We start from the raw sequence: 21,216 nt of genomic DNA, 5'->3' as shown, positions 1-21,216 counted from the left end.
CCTGAAAAAAGGCCATCACTGGAGCCAGAACCTTTGTGAACACTCTGGGCGCAGTAGATAAGCCAAAGGGCAATGCAGAGAACTGAAAATGTAAATTTCCAGCTCGAAACGCAAGTACTTCCTTCCACTTGGCCCGATAGGAACATGAAGATAAGCCTCTTTTAGATCCAGAGTTACCATCCAGTGATCTTTTCCCAGTAGAGGTAAAAGCTGTTGTAATGTCAACATTTTGAACTTTGGAATGTCCAAATAAGTGTTGAGGAGAGATAAATCCAAGATCGGTCTCCACGTGTTCCCTTTCTTTGGTACTAGAAACAGGCGGGAATAAAACCCTAGACCCACTTCTGAAGGAGGTACTGGCTGTATAGCCCCCATGTGAAGAAGTAATGAAATCTGTTTGTGAGCCTCCATCCTTTGCCGAGGAGGAATGTCTGGCATACCTGTGAAAGGAGGCAATGTATGGAAATAAAACTTGTAACCTTTGTTTATAATGTCCAAAACCCATTTGTCTTGGGTGATTAACAACCAGTTTCGCTTGAAGAGAGCTAGTTTTCCTCCCAAAGGAGCTGCCAGGCAAGAAGAATCTGGCAGCTGAAAATGCAGGTCATTGGGCCTGTTTACGAAAGGACTGGCCCCTACCCTCACCAGCAGATTGAGCAGGCGAACTCCATGTTCTAGGCCTAAAGGTACTCTGAGCTCTGCCCCTACCACGCCTAGATCTACCCCTAGACTGAGAATCAGAAGAAGGACGCCCACCCCTTAGCCGCCAATTTCTACTAAACTTAGGAGGTTGAACCTGCAAAAAATCTTTAACAGTCTGCATAGACTTAGCCTTGTCCTCCATTTTCTTCAAAACAGACTCCACAGGGGGACCAAACAAAACTTCAGACTGTAAAGGGGCATCCAGAATTCTAGACTTAACATGCTCAGATAAATTCTGATCCTTAAGCCAGGCATGCCTGAAGAACTGAACCAGTGGCAGCCACTCTAGAAGAAGCCTGCAAAGCATCAAAGCCACACTGCAAAGAATGTTTCCCCACCTGTTCAGAAACATGCACCAAATCTTGCAATTCTTTACACTCTATGCCCTCTTTCAAAGCATCCACTTTAGATTTTAGCTGAGTAAGGAGGAAATTCTGATATTTCAACATATGAAACTGGCAATTTAAAGCCCTCATTGCTAAAGTAGAAGAGGTGTACACCTTCTTACCCCATCTGTCCAAAGCTCTAGCTTCCTTATCTAGAGGAACCGGATTCTTTACAACTGAAGCCCTAACACCCTTAGGCCCCTGACTAATAGTTTCTGGGTCCGCCCTAGGACTCTTATATAGATATTTATGAGCCTCAGGTACCCTATAATACCTGTCCGGTTTAACTGGTGCAGGAGGCAAAGAATCTGGATTAAATGAGGCCTCCGAAAAAACATCCTGAACAACATCCAAAACAGGAGGTATAGCCAAGGGTCTATGCTGTGGTAAAAACAAGAACTCTCTAAGCCTCTTTCTGGAATCTGAGTAATCCTGTCCTTCCCACTTAAAATGCTCCCTCAGAGTGTAAAGTTTCTGAAAATGAAAAATCCTCTGGAGGGGAAGCAGGAGGAGTGGAATCCTCTGCATCGGAATCCGAATAAGGAGGAAAATCTTGAATGTCTTCAGCAGAAGACTCAGAATCATCTGAGGCCTGCTCCAAACTTTCCAACTCTGGCTCTACCCTGGGCCTCTTATCAGGAGGGGGCATGGAACCTCTAATCAAAGTAATCAAATCTTCTGCCATTTTAAGCATATGCTTCTTAGGAACAGACCCTGAAGAACCAGAACTAACCCCAGAAGAAGGCAAAACAGACCTGCCCTTAGAAGGAGCCCTAGAAACAGTAACAGAAGGCCTAACCCCCTTAGGCAAAGAAGGGAGAATAGTAACCTGAGAGGCCCCTTTAGCCTGACCTGACTCCTGTGAGGCCACATCCTGTAAAATCAAGGTTTCCCCCTGAGACTCAACAGAAACTTCAGCCGGATCCACCTGTTCCACTGCAGGCTCCAAAGGACCGGCGTCCGAAATGGACGAATCATCCTGCCTAGGCTTTACAGATTTGTCTTTACGCTTCTTGGAAGCGGGCGCCGGAGGATCCGGCGGCATATTATAATTACACCGCTTGCCAAAGACTAATCTAGCAATCTAGCCTTCTCTTAATAGTGCTTATTAAACCTAGCACAAAACCGACACCCAACTACGCCGCTTCGTCCCAAGCAAGGAATACAAAGCAGTGGTAATCCCTATGCGGTATCTGCTTCCCACAAGAAATACAATTATTCACTTTTTCTGACATCCGTAAATAACTGAGGCAAGAAAAACAAAATGTTCAACGGGTACTTAGCCAACTTGGTATGTCTGAAACTCGAAACGAAAAATTTCAGAAAGCCGAACGGCACTTGCAACGCTGCTTCTGCATCGGACCATGCGGCAAAAAAGACTGAGGATATGACGTCGGTCATGCGCTTTTATACCCTGACGCTCTGATGTCAGGGCTGTGCGCCATGACGCCAGCCTAATACTTTGGTATTCGGGCCGACCGAGGACAGTGGACTACCCATAAGTAAGGACTGCAGCAATGTGAGATGAAGAACATCAAATTATGCTTATCCATGGGAGCATCTAGGAGCTTTGATTTTACATGGTCTGGTAAGGACTGCTCTTTTAACCATGCATGCCTTCTGATCACTGTACCAGTCATAGCTGATCTAAAGGAAGCCTCCAGTGCATCATAGCCGCATTTTAAGGAATGATTACTGACCTGCTGAATGTTATGTACCATTTCCTGAAGAGATTTTTTGTCTAATGGTTCAGGCGAGGACAGTTTTTTAGTTAACTGGTCCAACATAAATTCCTGATACTGAATCATGTGGAATTGACAGTTTAAGGCCCTAGCCGAAAGAGTAGCAGAAGTATAAACTTTTACCCCATCTCTCTAAGGCCCTAGATTCCCTTTCAGAGGGTAGGGGGTTTTTGGCAGAGGTAGCTGCTACAGCCTTGGGTCCCTGTGAAATAGTTTCAGGATCTGCAAAAGGGGCCTTATACAAATGATAATGTGTGTCCGGAACCCTGTAGTACCTGTCGGGCTTAGCAGGGGCCGGAGGGAGTGAATCAGGGGCAGAACAAGCATCATTAAATGCATCATCTACAACAGTAAGTACTGGGGGAATGGCTAAAGGCCTATGCTGTGGCAAATGCAAAAAGGTCCTAAGCCTTTTCCTGGATTCTGAAAAATCCTGGCCCTGCCATTGAAATTGTTCCCTCATAGCACGCAAGGTTTCCCCAAAAGAAAATTCCTCAGGCAGAGAGGCAGAAGGAATGGAGTCTTCTGCATCAGAGTCCTCATAAGGAGAATAAGGGCCTTCTGGAGGGTTTGTATTTTCTGAATCATCAGAAGAGTAATCTGAAGAAACTGGCTCAGGGGGCTCTGCTCTAGGCCTCTTCTCTGGAGGTGGGTGAGAGGCCCTGTCAGGGTGAGGTTGGGATCCTCTGATCAAAGAAATGAGATCCTCTGCTAGACTAAGCATTTGAGTACTAGAGCTAGGCCTGTGAGAGGGGGTCTTAGTAGGCACAGTCTTGGTTGATTTTGCTGCTTTAGCCCTGGCAAAAGCCTTAATCGACATGGATGCAGGGGGCCTAGCAGCTCCACGTGCAGGAGTGGATATATCTAAAGGGATAGTATCAGATAATTCCTGTGAACCTGAAAGAGCAGGTGGGATTTCAGTAGCAGATTCAGCCATGCTGGATGAGGCCTCGGTGGGAGGCAAGCTTTCGGCCGAAGGAAGAACCGAGGGCTCGGTTTCAGCCGAAACCAAGACACTCCCGTCCGACTTAACCGCGGTTTCGGCCGAAACCGCGGACCGCGAGTGTCGGTCCTTTTCCTTGCGCTTTTTAGCTAATTGTGAAGTCGGAGTTTCCGACGGCATGTTGTAAGCAAAAGCGGAGCCGAAAAACTCCTCAGCAAATTCCGACCGACGTCTAAAGAGTCCGTCGGTTGAAAGAAGCACACGCTAGACAGGCTGCTACGTCGTGGTCTGGGCCTAAACAAGGTAGGCAGTAAGAGTGGAAATCTTTATGAGGTATTTGTTTCCCACAAGTTAAACAAACAGTTATTCACTTTTTCTGACATTGGCTGAGGCAAGAAAGAGTCCCCAACGGGGTACTTAGCTTTTTAGAAGTCTTCGGTAGTAGCAATCTCTGGTTCTGACCGACCGGCACTTGCGAACAGCTTCTGCTTGAGCCACGCGGCAAGAAAGACTGAGGAAAATGGCGTCGGCTGATGCCTTTATACCCGCAGAACTGCAGCTATGACGTCGGGTGAAGTGCAACACCAGCCGAGGCCAGACCCAGACTTTGGAATCTGGCCGACCGAAGGGCTGCCTGAGGCCAGGACAACCCATTTGTAAGGACTGCAGATGCATCCTTGAAGGACATCACGCTACCCCACATGAATACCTTTCAACTACAACTGACATCTTTTCAGATGCACACACAGAACTATTTTTAATGGAAGCATATAATGTTGCAACCAGTAAAGGAGGACTGAGCTTCAATACATTGTCAAAATAAAAGCTCATTTTCACAGAATTTTCTGTTTTATATCATGCAAGGGGGTTTCAGACCCAATTTTTTAAGCAGTTACAGTAAACATTTTCCCCCTTAAAATTTCAGGGCATTTATCAGTTTTTCATTTTGTCAGACGTTGCAACTGCTCAAATAGGGACTACCTTGTATAAAAGAGTGTCAGGTAGTAACCTTAGCATCAAAAGCATGTCAACCTATCCTTAGGGCAACAGACAAGTATTCTACAGCATGGCTTTATAAGACTTCTGTAATGACATACCCACAAACTTGCTGGAAAGTCAGACATAGAATACATCATCAGTTTGCAACTGCAAATCAGATGGGTAAACGGCAAACAAATTTCGAGATCCAGCATTTACATAACCTGGGAGGAAAAATATGGTGGTATTGTTCCAATATCAAACTTCGTTTCACTTACCATTTTCTTCCATACTAGAACGCAGTCCATAGAATTAGTTATCCCAGGCAATGGAGAGTCCTTTACATGCTAGGAAAAGAGGCACAAAAAAGAAGAACTTTATTACCTCATACTATTAAAACTGGTGGAAATTCAGGCATAAATGTGTTTCCAACTGCAAATCGGATGGATAAACAGCACAGATCCAGCAATAGCCCAATCAAAAAAAAGTTAAAGTATGCTCTACCATCAAAACTTATTCTCACACAAAACGTTCAATTCACTTGATTAGGTACACCATGCAATACAAGTCCAAACCAGGCAGTCTTCTTTATTTTTTTTTTTTTGCTGGGAAAGACAAAAATAATGCCAGTATCTCAAGGCATACAATAATGGGTCAGATTCCAAAAGACTTACTCAGAGCAAGTCTATTGGAATCAGGATTCCTGGTGTAAGCCTGTATAGAGATGTGCCTTGCATCAATGCAAGTCACTTACATTGAGAACAATTCTTTTAGAATCGGGGCAGACTTGCACTAGTGTCACTTAAAAGACTTTTGGAATCAGGCACAGTGTCGACTGAAATGCCAAATGAAGTAATTTTCCAATACAGCTTTATAACGTTTTCTTGCAACATGCACTCTTAAGCCTGTTGGAGACTAGGAAGGAAAATGCATCATCACAGATGCAGCATTTACAAAATCTGACAGAAACAAAGTACTTACAGTAACTGTATCTATGTTGTCCAGTTTCATCCTTCCTCAACCAAGGAGGTCTTGAATCAGACCTCTTGGCACGTGACTAGACAGGCTCAGTAGCTCAACCTCTTCCCCTTACCCATAATCCTCTTTTCACAAACTGGCTCAGAGTTTGCTTTCTAGTTAATATACCAACTATACAGAAGTATACCCAGCCATAACCACAACATAAATGAAGTCATATCAGCTATAGCAAAAGGAAAGAGGAGGAGGAGGAAGGACTGGAGCTCATGCAGCAAGACTGACAGGAAAAAATCCCCAGGACATACTAAGAGCCTACATAAAAAGCGAATATAAAATCAGGAGGGAGATGAAGGATGCATGAAAACAAACACAGATGAATAGTTATGGCGAGCACATGACTTTTATATCCAATGTCTTCTTCACTTGTTCCTTAACCGGAGGGACAGAGCCCACAGCTACTGTAACCTTGGGAGGCCCTTATAGGAGGACATTCTGGAGAGCTTTTGAGCAAAAAGCCGCTCTGTTCCTGGAAATTAAATCCAACTTGTAATGAGCAATACAAACATGAGGATTAGCCTAAATTGCAGTTGCACAAATATCAAGTAAACAGGCTCTAAACCAAAAAGCTGAAGAAACCGAAACAGTCCTGATGGAATGGGTTCTATGAGGTTTTGGTAAAGATAATCTTAATTTACTGTAGACAAAGGTTACAGAGTCAGCCAGCCATTTGGTCAATGTAACGTTGGATACTGGTTTGCCCAATCTCTTAGGAGAAAAGGAAACAGATTTTCCTAAAGTTTTTGGTTCTATGGAGATAAAAGTGAAGTTGTCTATGTACATCCAAAAGTTGTAGAATACAGTTGTGTACATTCTTACCATAACAATAAATGTCTCTCTCCACTGCTGCAGTGCACCCCCCCTTTTTTTTTTAAACACAATAGGGGTCCTCTATCTAGGGTAGCCTGACATCTGGTAAGTATGCCAAAGCCTTTAGGTTGTAATGGGTACAACTGTATGTCACATGTATGCTCCCAATGTACAGTGAAGGGCATAAAGGTGACAACCAGACAACCATCCTCAGAAATGAAAAAGCTCCAGTAGAACAGCAGCCTAAGGAAACCATCATGTAACAAGCACATCCACAAGGAAAAAGGATCGGGGGGGGGGGGGGGCAAATACTGCAACAGTGAAGAGGTGAAGGAGGACGACGTCTACTGTTATGGTAGGATTTGGCACAACTGTACTACGTCCTTCCATATCACTGTTGCAGTATTCTTTACAACAGGGACAGTACAATAGCTCAAAAACAAGATTGGGAAGAAGGGCCAGCATAGCCCTCCAGAAAGTCATGAAGAATAGCCCTGGCAAAATCAGCTCTGATCTTAGAAATCATATCCAACTTATAGTGCTTGGTAAAAGTATGCAGAAAAGGTCAGGTAGCTGCTTCAAGGACAGAATTGGTACCTAAACCCTTGAAAAAAGCACCAGAAACGGCTACAGTCCTAGTAGAATGAGTCTTAACAGAAGGAAGGTTCTTCCCATGAAAGGGATAATAGAAAGAAATGTCTTTAGATAATCCAGAAAAAATATCTTCCTTGGAAATGCACAGTTGTGTACACTTACCATAAATGTAGATGTTAAGAGTGTATTCACTGTTGCAGTCATTACATTTGGGTAATCTGCTGGCAGGCTGCCCTCAGTCGGCCTGAATAAAAGTCTTGGGTCCTGCGTCGGTTGCTGTCTCCCTCTTCCATGACGTCAGGGGTATAAAACATGCAGCCGATGCCATTTTATTCAGGTTTTTCTTGCCCCAGATGTCAGGTGCCCCCCAAATGAGGAGCAAAAAAAAAAAAAAAAAAACTTTACCTTCAACTAAAAGCAAATACACCCACAAAGACTTTCGAGTATAGTGAAGGAAAGAAAAGGTATAGGATTGGGGGATGGCGGGTTGGTAGCCCGGACTGCAACAGTGAATACATTCATCTACATTTATGGTAAGTGTACACAACTTTACTATGTTCTTCATGTTTCACTGTTGCAGTCATTACATTTGGGTAGAATCCCAAAGCTATGGATGGGAGGATGGAACTAAACAGCATTAGGAGTGGCTATAAGGCCCTGCAGGACTGCAGTGGCAAAGCCTGCCCTGGATTTAGAGAAGAGAGGTAAATGATAATGCTTTGTGAAGGTATGAACAGAGCTCAAGTAGCAGCTTCTAGAACGTCTTTGGTTGGGACCCCTTTGAGAAAAGCTGCTGAAGCAGAGGCAGCCCTGGTGGAATGTGATCTGATCCCCTTGGGCACAGGTTTATCATGGTGCAAATAGCAGAAACTAAGGCAGTGGCTTATCCATTTAGAAATAGTGTGCTTTTATATAGCCTTCCCCTCTGATCCTGCAGCAAATGCTACCAGTAGTTGCTCAGACTTTTTAGAAATTTGGTCCTGTTCAAGTAGAATCTTAGTTGTCTGTGTATGTCCAATGAATGCAGAATCCGCTCCCCCTTGTTCTGTGGATTTGGGTAAAATGTTGTTAGGTGAATGGTCTGGTTAAGAGCCACACTGGATACCACCTTAGCCATAAAAGAAGGATTGCCAAAAGAAAAGCTGTTTTCCAAGATAGAAATTTTATATTCAAAGTAGCTGCTGGTTCAAAAGGAGGCATGAGTTTTTTTCCAGCACAAAATTGAGGTCCCATGCAAGAGTTGGTGCTCTCCTAGGAGGCCTTAAATTTTTGGCCCCTCTAAGATACTGTTTAAAGCAGTGGATGAGAAAAGAGGGGAGGGTTCTGTGTTGTAATGAGCCGAGATGGCAGAGGCATGGATTTCTACTGAAGAAAAAAAGATAGGCCCTTGTCAAGAATCTCAGTTAAGTATTGTAAAATCTGAGGAATATTGGGCTTTGCTGCGTCTATTCCTACTGCTTGCTTCCGAGCACAGAATCTCTTCCATTTATCAGCACAAGATTTTCTAGTACTAGGCCTTCAGGCTTCCAAAATTGCATCCATCACAGATTTACTGAGAGGGGTGGTTTGAATAATTAGTGGATTAGCCATGCTGCAAGATTCAGAGTTTGGAGCAGAGTGCGCAGAATTTGATAGTTTTGCTGAGACAGTAGACGAGGTATTTGAGGCAAGTACCATGGAGGAAGGTGCAACATATTCCTTAGAAGCGGGTATCAGTGCTGGCGAGGCCAGTCCAGAGCAATTAGGATCATTTTTGTTTTTTCCTGTCTGACTTTTAGTAAAACCTTGGAGAGTAGAGGCAGAGGGGGAAAGGCATAGACCGATAGAGCATCCACTTTCCATGCTTTTTTTGATGAGTTCTTGTGCATAGTTTGTCCAACTGATAATTTTGGGGAGAGGCAAATAGATCTATGTCTGGGCTCCCCCATTTCTGTGTTAACATGCTGAAGATTTGTGGATCCAGTTAACATTCGTGCGGGTCCATAAGATTTCTGCTTAGGTCGTCTGCCAGAGTATTTTGCTTTCCTGGCAGGAACTGAGCTTGAAGATTTATTTGGAAAATCAAGGCTGTGTTCCACAAGGCCATGGCTAGTCTGCAAAGGGTGTAGGAATGTGTACCCCCCGCTTGTTTATGTACCACATAACTGTGGTGTTGTCAGTCTTTTATCAGTAGTTGTCCTGGATAAAGTAAGTCCTTGAAGGCTGTCACAGCATTCTGAACAGCTAGCATTTCCTTCTGGTTGATATGCAGACGCATTTGGTTTGGCCTTCATTTGCCCTGAATGCATCTCCCTGCCAGGTGGGCCCCCCAATCTGATGTTTATGTAGTTAGGGTTTGGGTGGCAGGGGGTAGAGTGAATGATAGTCCCTTGCTTTGGTGACATGTCTCACTTACCAAAGAAAGTCCTGTTGTAGGCAGGGAATGAGAGGAATCATTGTTTCCAGGTTGTGACAATGTTGACTCCATAAACTTTTTAGGTATCACTGAAGTTTCCTCATATGCAGTCTTGCATATGGAATTAGAATGCAGGATGCCATGAACCCCAAAGCCTGCAGAATTAGTCTTCTAGATAACGGGATTTTTGTTGCCATTTGTTTGTCTGGCGTAAGGTAAGCCATCTGGGCAGTTGTATTCAAGCTTGTACCCAGGAATGTAATTTGAGAGGTTACCAGTTGCGATTTATTTTCGTTTACAGTGTACCCTAGACAAGTTAGAACCCTTTTTACAAACGCCAGATGTTTTAGAAGAATGTCCCTGTTTTCTGCCTGAATTAGACAATCGTCCAGATATGGATATATTTGAATATTTCTTTGTCTGCAAAATGCAATTACTGGAGTCAGGCATTTTGTGAAGACCCTGGGCACAGTAGATAAGCCAAAGGGCAGTGCAGAGAACTGGTAATGCAAGTAGCCTACTTTGAAGCAGAGGTATCTTCTGCAAGATTCCCTGACTGGGACATGCAGGTAAGCCTCTTTTAGTCTAGTGTTACCAACCAGGCATCTTTGCCTAGCATAGGTAGTAACTGCCGAGTCAGCACCTTGAATTTGGAATGTCCAGAAATGTGTTTAGAGTAGGCAAGTCCAGAATTGGACGCCATGATTTGACTTTTTTGGGTACCAGGAATAGTCTTGAATAGAAATCTTGTCCCTTTTCCTCTTCTGGTACCGGTTGAATAGCCCCAATGTTCATGAGGGACAGTACTTGCTTCTGGGCCTCTGCCCACTGATTTGGGGACAGGTCTGGCCATCTGTTTGGGATTGGCAATGTGTGGAAATGAAATCTGTATCCCTGGGTTACTATATTTAAAACCCATTTGTCCTGGGTTATAAATTGCCAGTTTCTTGCATAAAGTGCCAGTTTTCCTCCCAAAGGGGCCAAAGGTAAGTGCTTGGTAAGTGTAAAGGGAAGTCATTGAGACTGCTTACCTTAGTGAGGTGCCTTTTTGTTTCCAGATTTGGAGGAGGAGGCACCCCATTGTTTTGTTCTAAAAGTCCCTTGTGACTGAAACCTGGAGCCTTTGGAATGTCTGGGTTTGACTTGAGTGGCTCTCGAAGGAACTGGAAAGAACCAGTTCTTATTAGGCCAGTGCCTACTAAATCTTGGAGGTTGAACTTGTAAGAAATCTTTCACAGTTTGCATAGATTTAGCTTTATCTTCCACATTTTTTAAAACTTCTTCAGCCTTATTACCAAAGAGATGGTCCTGTTGTAAAGGAGAATCCAACAATTTTGCTTTAACATGATCAGGCAAAGTTTGCTCTTTGAGCCAAGCATGCCTTCTTAGCACAGAGTCAGTTGCAGCAGCCTTGCAAGAGGCCTCCAAAGAATCAAAACCACATTGCAAAGTATGGTTTTCCAACTTGTTCAGATGAATGCAATAAATCCTGTAAATCTTTATTTTCCACACAGTCAGAAATTAACAATTTTCTGTTTAAGCAGTCCCATGATATGCTGTTGATATTTAAGCATATGAAATTGACAGTTTAAAGCCTTGATTGCCAAGGTTGCAGAAGTGTAACCCTTCTTACCCCATCTATCCAGCGCCCTGGAATCTCTATCAGAAGGGGTAGGATCTTTAGCAGTAGAGGCTTTAATGCCCTTGGGACCCTGAGAAATGGTTTCAGGATTTGCAATAAGATTTTTGAAAAGGAATTTGTGGGAATCAGGAACTCTGTAGTATCTGTCTGGCTTACAAGAAGCCGGAGGCAGAGAATCAGGAGCCATACTAGATTCTGAAAAAACAATCATGTCTAGAACAGGAGGTATAGCCAAAGGCCTATGCTGAGGAAGAAGAAGAAAATCCCAAAGTCTCTTTTTAGATTCAGAGAAATCCTGACTTTCCCAATGGAAATGTTCCCTTAAAGTATGTAAAGTTTCCCCAAAAGAAAAATCCTCAGGGGGAGAAGGAATGGAATCTTCTGCATCAGAGTCCTCATAAGTTTGTATAGACAAATCCTGTTCATTAGAAGAGTCAGAAGAAATAGAATCCTGTTCAGAAGATTAATAATCAATGTCTTGCCTAGGCCTCTTAGAAGGGGGGTTAGCTACACCCCTGATCAGAGTAATTAAGTCTTCAGCCATTTTGATCATCTGTTTTTTAGACATAGGGGCCTGCACATGTGGCCCAGGCGTCGGTGTTTTAGACATGGTTTTTGATTTTGGACTTAGTTTTGAAGATGGCGTCGGTCTAATATACTGCCTGCACAGCGGCTCCGGACCCATCTAAGGTAGAGACATCCGCGGGTTCCATAATGGAAGCATCTCGTGACATACCGGACTCAGAATGGGTCTCAGTAGAGGCCTGCGAATCAGAAGTAGTGGGTATCAGGGGCTACAAAAGTGCCTCACTGTGTACTGGCTTAGGAGAAGCGTTGTAGTCAGTTTTGGACCTAAACGGCCAGTCTCTTGTCTTTCTTAGGTATTCCGGTAGTTGGACTGCTAACAAACAACATTTCTGGATAATTAAATCATGAGCCAAAATATTTAGAAGCAAAAATATACAGACGTTTAATAGTGCGTTGATTAAATTTAGCACAAAACAGACAGCAAGGCACGTTGAAGTCAGGGCCTAGGCAAGAAATACAATACATGAAAATCCTTAGGAGGTATTTGCTTCCCACAAGTAATGCAATTATTAACTTTTACTGACATCGGTAAGGAGCAAGAAAAAGTTTCCCCAACGGGGTACTTAGCTTTTTAGTTGAAGACTTCGGTCCTGAAACTCAAAAACGAAAATTTCAGGAGTCGGCCGACCGGCACCTGCAAACTGCTTCGGGCACCACTCGGCAAGAAAGACTGATGTAATGGCATCTGCTGCATGTTTTATACCCCTGACGACCTGATGTCATGGAAGAAGGGACAGCAACCGACGCAGGACCCAAGACGTTGTTAATCAGGCCGACTGAGGGCAACCTGCCAGCAGATTACCCAAATGCAATGACTGCTACAGTGAAACTCGAAGATCATCAGGAGGGAGAGCAGAAAGCCTAGGAGACTCCATTTAGTTCCGAGCACCAGACACTAGCATAATCCCATTTTAAAAAATTCCACCATTTGGGAAACTGTCACCAAAAGAAATATCCAAAAAAGAAGCATCAGGACGACTTAGGTTATGGTTCTGAGGAAGAGGAGTCTAAGAGGAAAGGAATCTGGAAAGAATAAGTCAGGGATTCATCAGAATCATCCCCAGGAGCAATCTTGCTCCCTAGGCCTCAAAAGAGGGGTAGAAGACCAAGGAGGAGCTGCTACAGACCCCCCCCCCCCAGGGAGGCTTCAAAGCCATAAGGGCATTAACAGGCCCCGAGTGATGTTTTGTCATTCATTCTGGGGATCTTTAAGAGCAGGAGAAATATGCTTGTTTTTTTAATTCTTTAAGGGGACATCAACCTTATAGACTTAAGAGGGTTTGACCTCTGAAGACATTCAATTAGTGCAGTCTGTACATCTACCTCTCAAAAATCTGAGGAGCACCCATAGGTCCTTCCGTAATTAATCAGCCATGGTTCCCCCTGTACATCTGAAGCAGATGTCTGCAAAGCCTCCATGGACATGTGTGAAGCCGGATCCACGTCCGCCTCCAAAGCAAGTCGCGGAAGAGGAATCGGACAGAAACCAGGCAGCCCTACGGGCTTTCACTATCCTCAAGAGAGACATCTGGTGGAAGCAGCATAGCAGAAGAATCAGACAGAACTTTCTTGATCTTTGCAGACAGCTGAAACTCAAGCCAGGAAGATCCTTCCATGGTGTCTTTAGCTAATCGCTTATGACTCTGGTTTTCTAAGTAAATAGAAAAAGGATGACAAGGGATTACACAACATCTTAGAGACAAAGCCCAGGCAAACTGTGCAAGACGTATAGTCGTGGGAAGCACCTAACAAGCATTGCTCATGATTATCTTTATGAGGAATCCATCTCCTGCACTGGTATTTACCCTTTTTGACTGACAAGTCAACAAAAAAAAATCAATAGGAGAGAGAAACCCCAACAGGAAACGTACCTGAAAGCAGCTTGGTAATCCGCAGATGAACGAACCTTCAAACTGAATTACCGCATCTCACCCAAGAAGCATTCAACTCTACTGAGCACTGGATGTCACAAAATCACCTAGCCCTCAACCCACAATCACCTAGCCCTCAACCCCAATAAAACTAAACTATAACTATTATTTACTCCCACAAAATCTAGCCCCATCGACAAATCTCTACTTACTGCCACTTCCCAAAACACGGTCATAGAAGTTGTTCCTAGTACAAAATTGCTTGGTGTCATTGCTTGGTGTCATCATCGATGACATACTAACTTCTGACCTACACATCCAAAGCAACATCAAAAAGACGCATGAAAAGCTAGGTGCCCTATATAGCAACTACTTCTTCAGTCTCTCTGCAAAAAAGGCCCTTGACTCCTCATTTCTACTTCCAACTCTGCTATACAGTGCCCCCCATCCTCACCAACCTACAAACCTCTCTAAAAAGCAAGCTTGACTCTTGCTACAAAAGAATTGCCAAATTCGCTATAAACGCAAAATACTCCTCACACCACTGCTCTTCACTGCATCAGCTAAAGTGGCTAGAATCTCCCCTCCAATCTTATTATCTACAACTAACAACAGCCCACAAGTTAATCTCCCAACCTGAAAGATGCCCTTCCATCTCATCCATACTGACCAATTAATCACCTGAATCGCCACTTCAGGTCTGAAAACAAACTGCTGTTGTCTATTGAAAAACCCAAACCGTCAACTGGCCAAATGCTGTATTCCTTTTGCTGGCTGGCTCCAAGTTATGGAGCAATCTCCCCCCATCTTTCCGAACTATCAGCAATAAGGCATCCTTCAAAAAAAAAAAAAAAAAATCACTAAAAAGAACACCTTCTCTCTCATTGGCTATGCTCATGTACCCCACCAATAAATCCAAAAACCTGATTTCCCTCTCAAGGACCCCAATCTATATCTATCTTTTTATACACTCCACCACTCCTGTCCTGCCTGTTACCTCCCGGTCTCTGTAAACTGCTTCATATTTCTAACTCGTTCCTTTCACTTGTTTTCCTCCCAGATTCCATACTTCTCAACTTCTACCCATACATTGGAATACACCCACATTACTACTCTACCCTTACATTTCTGCAGCCTTCCTCCCTGCTCACAAATGACTTCTTTACACTCTGCCATTTCCACCATCACTCCTATACATTCTCATCCTCTCTCTAACACACTAACACCTTTGTTTGCAATTACTATATGATATCATTGTTACAATTCCTAAATTGTAATTTGTACAACCTTACCATGTATCGACATGGTCTTTAATTTGTTTTTAATAACTTTATATGTAATATTGCAGAGATTTCTGCGGTTGTGGTGCTGCGGTAGCGTTGTCGCCTCAGTTAGACATTGCACGTTCGATTCTCAGAGCATTTTCCGTGTGTCGACATGCGTGAATGGGCATTCCTTCGCTGAAGGCTGTACGTTAGGCCCGGCAAGCCAGCATGTAAAACTCTACTGCCAATCATTAGCGGACCGGAGTTCCGCTGTGACGACCCTTAACCGGGAAAAGCCGAAAGACAGTTTTTATAATGTAATATTGTGGAGCTTTTCTCCGCGGGCCTCCACTGAAAATGGGCTCTTCCAAGGAACAGTGGGCTTTCCCGGTCAATTAAATAGATCAAATCAATCAATAAATATTGACAACACAACCCTAAAAGTTTGACCCAGAAGTCAGGGACTTAGGGACACAGACCGAAATCTAGCCCTTTACCATCACATGTCTACAGTAGTGAGGAAATCATTCTTTCTTGTGCAACTTCTAAACAAAGGCATGGTAACTAGTTCCAAAGAAGTCATTGTTCCACTGTATTTGGCATTCAGACGCATCACTGAGTACAATGGTCCTTTGGTATGTACCTAATCAGGCATATCCAACAACTGGAATGTCCACAGAGGTTTCTCAATAAAAAAATACAGGATGTAAATAACATGTCCTATGCAGAATGCCTCATGCCCCTATCCCTGTATTCTATCTCCTACAGGCTGTTGAGGAGAGACCTATGGCTGGCATACAAGTTATTTTCAGACCCCACTTTGATGGATCTCATTTGCATATCCACAAAACAAGCAGCACCAGAATTGCCAGTCCTAAAGACAAACCTTGGCCGTGATATAAACAGGACCTGCTGGAGAGACAGGTATGTATCCCTGAAACTACTCCTTCCCTGGGACAGGCTCCACATCTATATGAAGCACAGGTCCTCCCTAACAAAAATCAATTGGACAACTGGATGGGGAACAGAGAATTCATCACTGGTTTGGCACCTGACTCTAATGGACGCAGGCAGCCTATAAATGGTTCAATGCCCAAGCCCCTGCTTACACTCATCAAGGGTACAAGAGCTTGTTGGAGATTTGGGATGCATACCCAAGGTTAAAAAGGCCTTTGTGGTCATTAGGCTAGTAAACGCCTATGAACCTATAACCAAAGTGCATATATGTTATTTTACATATCAAAGTTGGAGTCCCTTATTTTTAAGGCTTCCTGCATGTGTAGCCATCAAAAGTATTTGTGCAATTTCATGAAAAATCTCAACAGTACCTTGGCATCACCAATCATCAAATAAAATAAAATACAATCAAAAACCTGCTGAAAAATCAGACCCAAGATACAAATCAGATTGGCAAACAGCAAATATATTTCAAAGATACAGCATTTGCATAATCTGATATAAAAATACATGTTCTAATACCAAACAAGTTTCACTTGGCCCTTTTCCTTTCACACTTGAACATACCCAAGGCAGAGAGGCGCAGTCTTTTATGCCAGCACAGTGATATAATAAATCGAACATCCCACCCTATGATGTTCTTCAATTTTCTTAATCTCGGGACATTTACCGCTTATGTGTTTTTTCCCCAGATGCCAACTGCTCAAATTTGGACTACCCTGTATAAAAAAAGGGGCAAGGTGGTAATCTTACTTTCAGCAACATGTCAACCTGTTCTTGCGGAACTAGACAAATATTTTACAGTAAGGCTTACTAACTTCTCTAGAAAATTAATTCCTAAGAAACTGAACAGTTCCCAGAGTAAATAAACTCTGTAGCAATACATATACTTAAACCTGCTGGAAACTCAGGAGAAAAATGCATCATCAGTTTGCAAATGCAAATCAGATGGGTAAACGGCAAATATATTTCATCATAGATCCAGCAATCTTGTAATACGATACACACAAAAAACTGTTACAAATGGTTCTACTTTACCTTTTTTTCTTTTCGACTGGAACATTTCTAATCCACTTACTTCATTAGGAATTCCTGGCAATGCAACAGAAATGATGTCGTTCTACTAGGAAGGAGAAAAAAAAATAACTCACACTGTTGGTCAGTAACCTGTCAAACAACCAAAATAGCCAAATGGTCAGTCTACGGACTACAAATTACTGCAAGTACATTAAGAATGTTTTACTGAACCATTTAGAACAGTGAATTGAGCTCTTCCATCCTGAACATAAAACTTCTTCAGATTCAGTAGTATGTTGTTCAGGATGAAAGGGCTCAATTCACAGTTCTAAACGGTTCAATAAAACATTAATGTATCTGCAGTAATTTGTATTCCGAAGACTGACCGGTGGGATATGTTGGTTATTTGTTGATGTACATCATCAATAACCTGTCAACCAGCTAAGAAACTAGGCGAGTATTTCCCAGTATGACCTTTACGACAGTTCTTTAATACACACTCAAAGCTGCTGGAAACTCAGGCATAAAATTCATCATCAGTTTGCTTCTGCAAATCAGATGGGTAAACGGCAAACTTATTTCATCACAGATCCAGCACTTGCACAATCTGACAAAACAAAAAAAGTACTGCTACATTATACTCCAACATCAAACCATACCATTTTTTTTTCATACTACAACACATTTAAACCACTTACTTAGGTATGCCAGGCAGTACAAGAGAGGATGACCTTTCCACTAGGAAAGTTAGAAAATGAGTTAGTATCTCACAATACAGAACACCCTTCAATAACATGACAAAATTCTTAGAAAGTTGGTGAAAAGTCATTACTTGAACATTTAACGGATATATACTTACAAACCTGCAGGAAAACCAGACAGAGAACCCATTATCAGTTTACAACTGCAAATTAGAAGGGTAAAGAGCAAACATTTCAGAGATACAGCTCTCTTGCAGTCTGGCAGAACAGAAATGCTGTTGCTGAGAGCACCCTGGCACTATTAGGTTTTACTTCATATCATGCGTTCCGGCCCCAAAACCCGGACCACACCACAAAAGGAGGGGGTGTATCCATATTCATAAAGGATACCCACACCTCCAGGTTGGTGGCAACGCACGAAGCTGCGGAAACCATCCAGGTGCAACTAACCATAGGCAAAACTGCTCTACAAATTGTAGCATGCTACAGGCCACCCTCTCAAACTCAGGAACCCCACACAGCCTTCCTGAAGACACTGGAGGGTATAAATGTATCTCCAAACACCATCATATTGGGTGACTTCAACTACCCGAATATAGACTGGGAACATTACTCAAGCCCTAACTTTCTAGCCCAACGGTTCCTGGAGTTCATAAATTCAAATGCCATGGAACAGCTAGTCACTGTTCCCACGAGAGGAGAAAATATACTAGATCTCATTATCACAAACATGGGAACAAAATGCTCCACACTGGAAGTATATCCCTCATTGGTGAGATCTGATCATAAACTAATCTCACTGGAAATCCACATCCCACCCCAAACAAAAAAGACCACAGTGAAGAACTTCTCTAAAGCAAACTTCACACTACTCAAGACTGGTGTGGTATCCTTCAAGGCCCCTGAGCCAGTGGAAACCACAACCAAAGCTGCGGAAGCCCTTACAAATGCCTTCTATGAACACCTCCAGGACTGCATGGATCAGGCAATCCCAAATAAAACCAAGACTCTTTCCACAAAGGGCAAACGTCCAGTCTGGTGGACCCCAGCCATTAACAAACTTTACAATAAGAGGAGAAAGCTATTACATGATAGAACAAAATCCATAAAAGGGAAGTCACCCTGATCATTATTAGTAAAAAAAATACGAGCACTCATAAAATCAACTAAGGCCAATTTTGAGAGAAAAATTGCCATGGATTCAAAGGACAATCATAAGGCCTTTTTCAGCTATGTTAGGAACCTGGGTGGAAACTCCCAGATATGCTCAGAATTAGTCCAAAATGATACAAAAATCACTGAACCCACAGACATTGCCAACATACTGGCAGAAAGGTTCAGTGCAAACTTCACCCCCCCCTAAAGGAGAGATAACTATCCCAGCAGAGTGTAGCCTCCCAGACATCTCAAATGCAGGTGAAAGCTGCTCTCTCTAAAGCTAAAAACACAGCATCAATGGGACCGGATGGTGTCCCGGCTGTGTGCTACACGAGCTAAATGAGGAATTAAACCCGCACATAAGGCAGCTGTTTAATCTCAGCCTTACCACAAAATACGTGCCCAAGGAGTGGCGTAGGCAACTGTGGTCCCACTCCACAAAGGCGGTGCCTCACGGACCCTGGTAATTACCGCCCATAAGCTTAACAAGTCTAGTCTGCAAAGCTATGGAGAGGATCATAATGGAGCTCATAAACAAAGATATAGGGGACTTGCAGACATTGGACCCGACCCAGTTTGGCTTCGTCAAGGGCAGATCATGCCTTTTGAACTTGGTCGACTTCTTCGAAACAGTCACCAAGGCCATTGATGAGGGAAAGGCAGTCCATACAGCCTACCTTGACCTTGCAAAGGCCTTCGACATAATACCCCACTCGGGTATTGTAGAAAAACTTACCAGCTTAAATGTAAACCCATATGTCACAAGATGGGTTGCAAACTGGCTTAAGGACAGAACCCACAGGGTTAGAGCTGCTGGCGCTATGTCAGACTCCAAGCCGGTCACAAGTGGTGTCCCACAGGGCTCGGTCCTTGGCCCCCTATTGTTCGGCATCTACTTCTCAGAAGTACAGGCCAACATGGGAGGACTTTGGCTGACAAAGTTTGCAGACGACTGCAAACTGGGCCATAGTGGAAAGTGCATCGGACACGGATATCCTTCAGAAGGGACTCACGGAAACAGATAGCTGGTGCCAGAGCCATGGCCTGAAGTTAAACGCCAAAAAATGTATAGTCATACCCTTCGGGAAAAACAAGGTAACCCCAAGCTACCATATAGGTGGCAATCCACTAAGCACAGAAGAGGTTATCAGGGACCTGGGGACCCAGGTTGACAGTGGCCTTTCTTTTGACACTCACGTTGCTAAAGTGGTTAGAAAGACCTTCTACATTGCCCACCTGATCATGAAGGATTCACATCCAGATCTAGTGAGGTCATTGTTCCCCTGTACTCTTCACTTATCAGACCAATGATAGAGTACAATGCCCCATTCGGGATGTATCTCACCCGACATCTGCAGCAATTGGAGAGACCCCAAAAGTTCCTCACCAAAAGGATAAAGGGACTCCAAAATCTGTCATATGCTGCCAGATTGAAGAAACTCCAGCTCTATTCAGTTGCATACAGTCTGCTCAGAGGTGACATGTGCCTGACATACAAGGCCATGTCCAACCCGGAATTAATGGACATGCTCCACCTCAAAAAATCCAAATCCACCAAAACCACTAGAGCAAGCGACTTAAACCTTAGCACGGATATAAATAGGACGTGCTGGAGGGATAGATTTATCACTCAGAGACTCCCTATGCTGTGGAATAAAATCCCGATCCATGTGAGGCAGAGCACCTCGCTGGCTCTGTTCAAGAGAAATCTTGACCTGTGGATGGGAGATCGTAGGTTTATCCCGGGAATCATCTCTGTGTCACTGCTGGACAGAGGCACAACAAACTAATGGGCACAGTATTTTTTCATATAAGGGGTGGCGTAAGCCACAAAAATTTGGGCTAGGCTTATAAATGCCTTAGGGCAGATAGCCTAGTATAAACCTATGAACCTAATACAGACCAACTTTACATGATACTTTCAAGTATGAAAGAAAAAGTTATCCAATGCAGTAGGCAGTCCTGTTTGCTAATAAAGGAAACACTACCCCACACGAATGCCTTTCAACTACAACTGACTTCTTTTCAGATGTACACAGAACTATTTTTAATGGAAGCATATAATGTTGCAACCAGTAAAGGAGGACTGAGCTTCAATACATTGTCAAAATAAAAGCTCACTTCACAGAATTTTCTGTTTTATATCATACAAGGGGGTTTCAGAGACAATTTGTTTATGCAATTACCCCCTTAAAATCTCAGGGCATTTACCAGTTTTTCATTTTATCAGAGGTTGCAACTGCTCAAATAGGGACTACCTTGTATAAAAGAGTGGCAGGTAGTAACCTTAGCATCAAAAGCATGTCAACCTATCCTTAGGGCAACAGACAAGTATTCTACAGCATGGCTTTATAAGACTTCTGTAATGACATACCCACAAACTTGCTGGAAAGTCAGACATAGAATACATCATCAGTTTGCAACTGCAAATC

The 21,216-nt window shown here is 43.2% G+C and overlaps 1 long non-coding RNA gene across 8 annotated transcripts in view; it reads right to left on the bottom strand.

The window, feature by feature from the left end:
- The window catches only part of LOC122798329, a 387,619-nt gene that overhangs the window by 196,915 nt on the left and 169,488 nt on the right, over nucleotides 1-21,216 (bottom strand). For 7 of the 8 annotated variants that reach the window (XR_006364248.1, XR_006364244.1, XR_006364245.1 and 4 more), the window contains 2 exons: nucleotides 16,947-17,031; nucleotides 5,030-5,098 (listed from right to left, as the gene is read on the bottom strand). This is a non-coding gene — a long non-coding RNA (uncharacterized LOC122798329). The remainder of the gene's footprint in view (nucleotides 1-5,029; nucleotides 5,099-16,946; nucleotides 17,032-21,216) is intronic. The other variant, XR_006364251.1, reaches the window with a different exon arrangement.

The sequence above is a fragment of the Protopterus annectens genome, chromosome 3.part1 (genome assembly GCF_019279795.1).
Source record: "Protopterus annectens isolate FY-2018-M chromosome 3.part1, PAN1.0, whole genome shotgun sequence".
NCBI classification, from domain to species: domain Eukaryota; kingdom Metazoa; phylum Chordata; order Ceratodontiformes; family Protopteridae; genus Protopterus; species Protopterus annectens.
The sequence above is the reverse complement of the archived record's forward strand: the minus strand, read 5'-3'. Positions and strand labels throughout refer to the sequence as shown.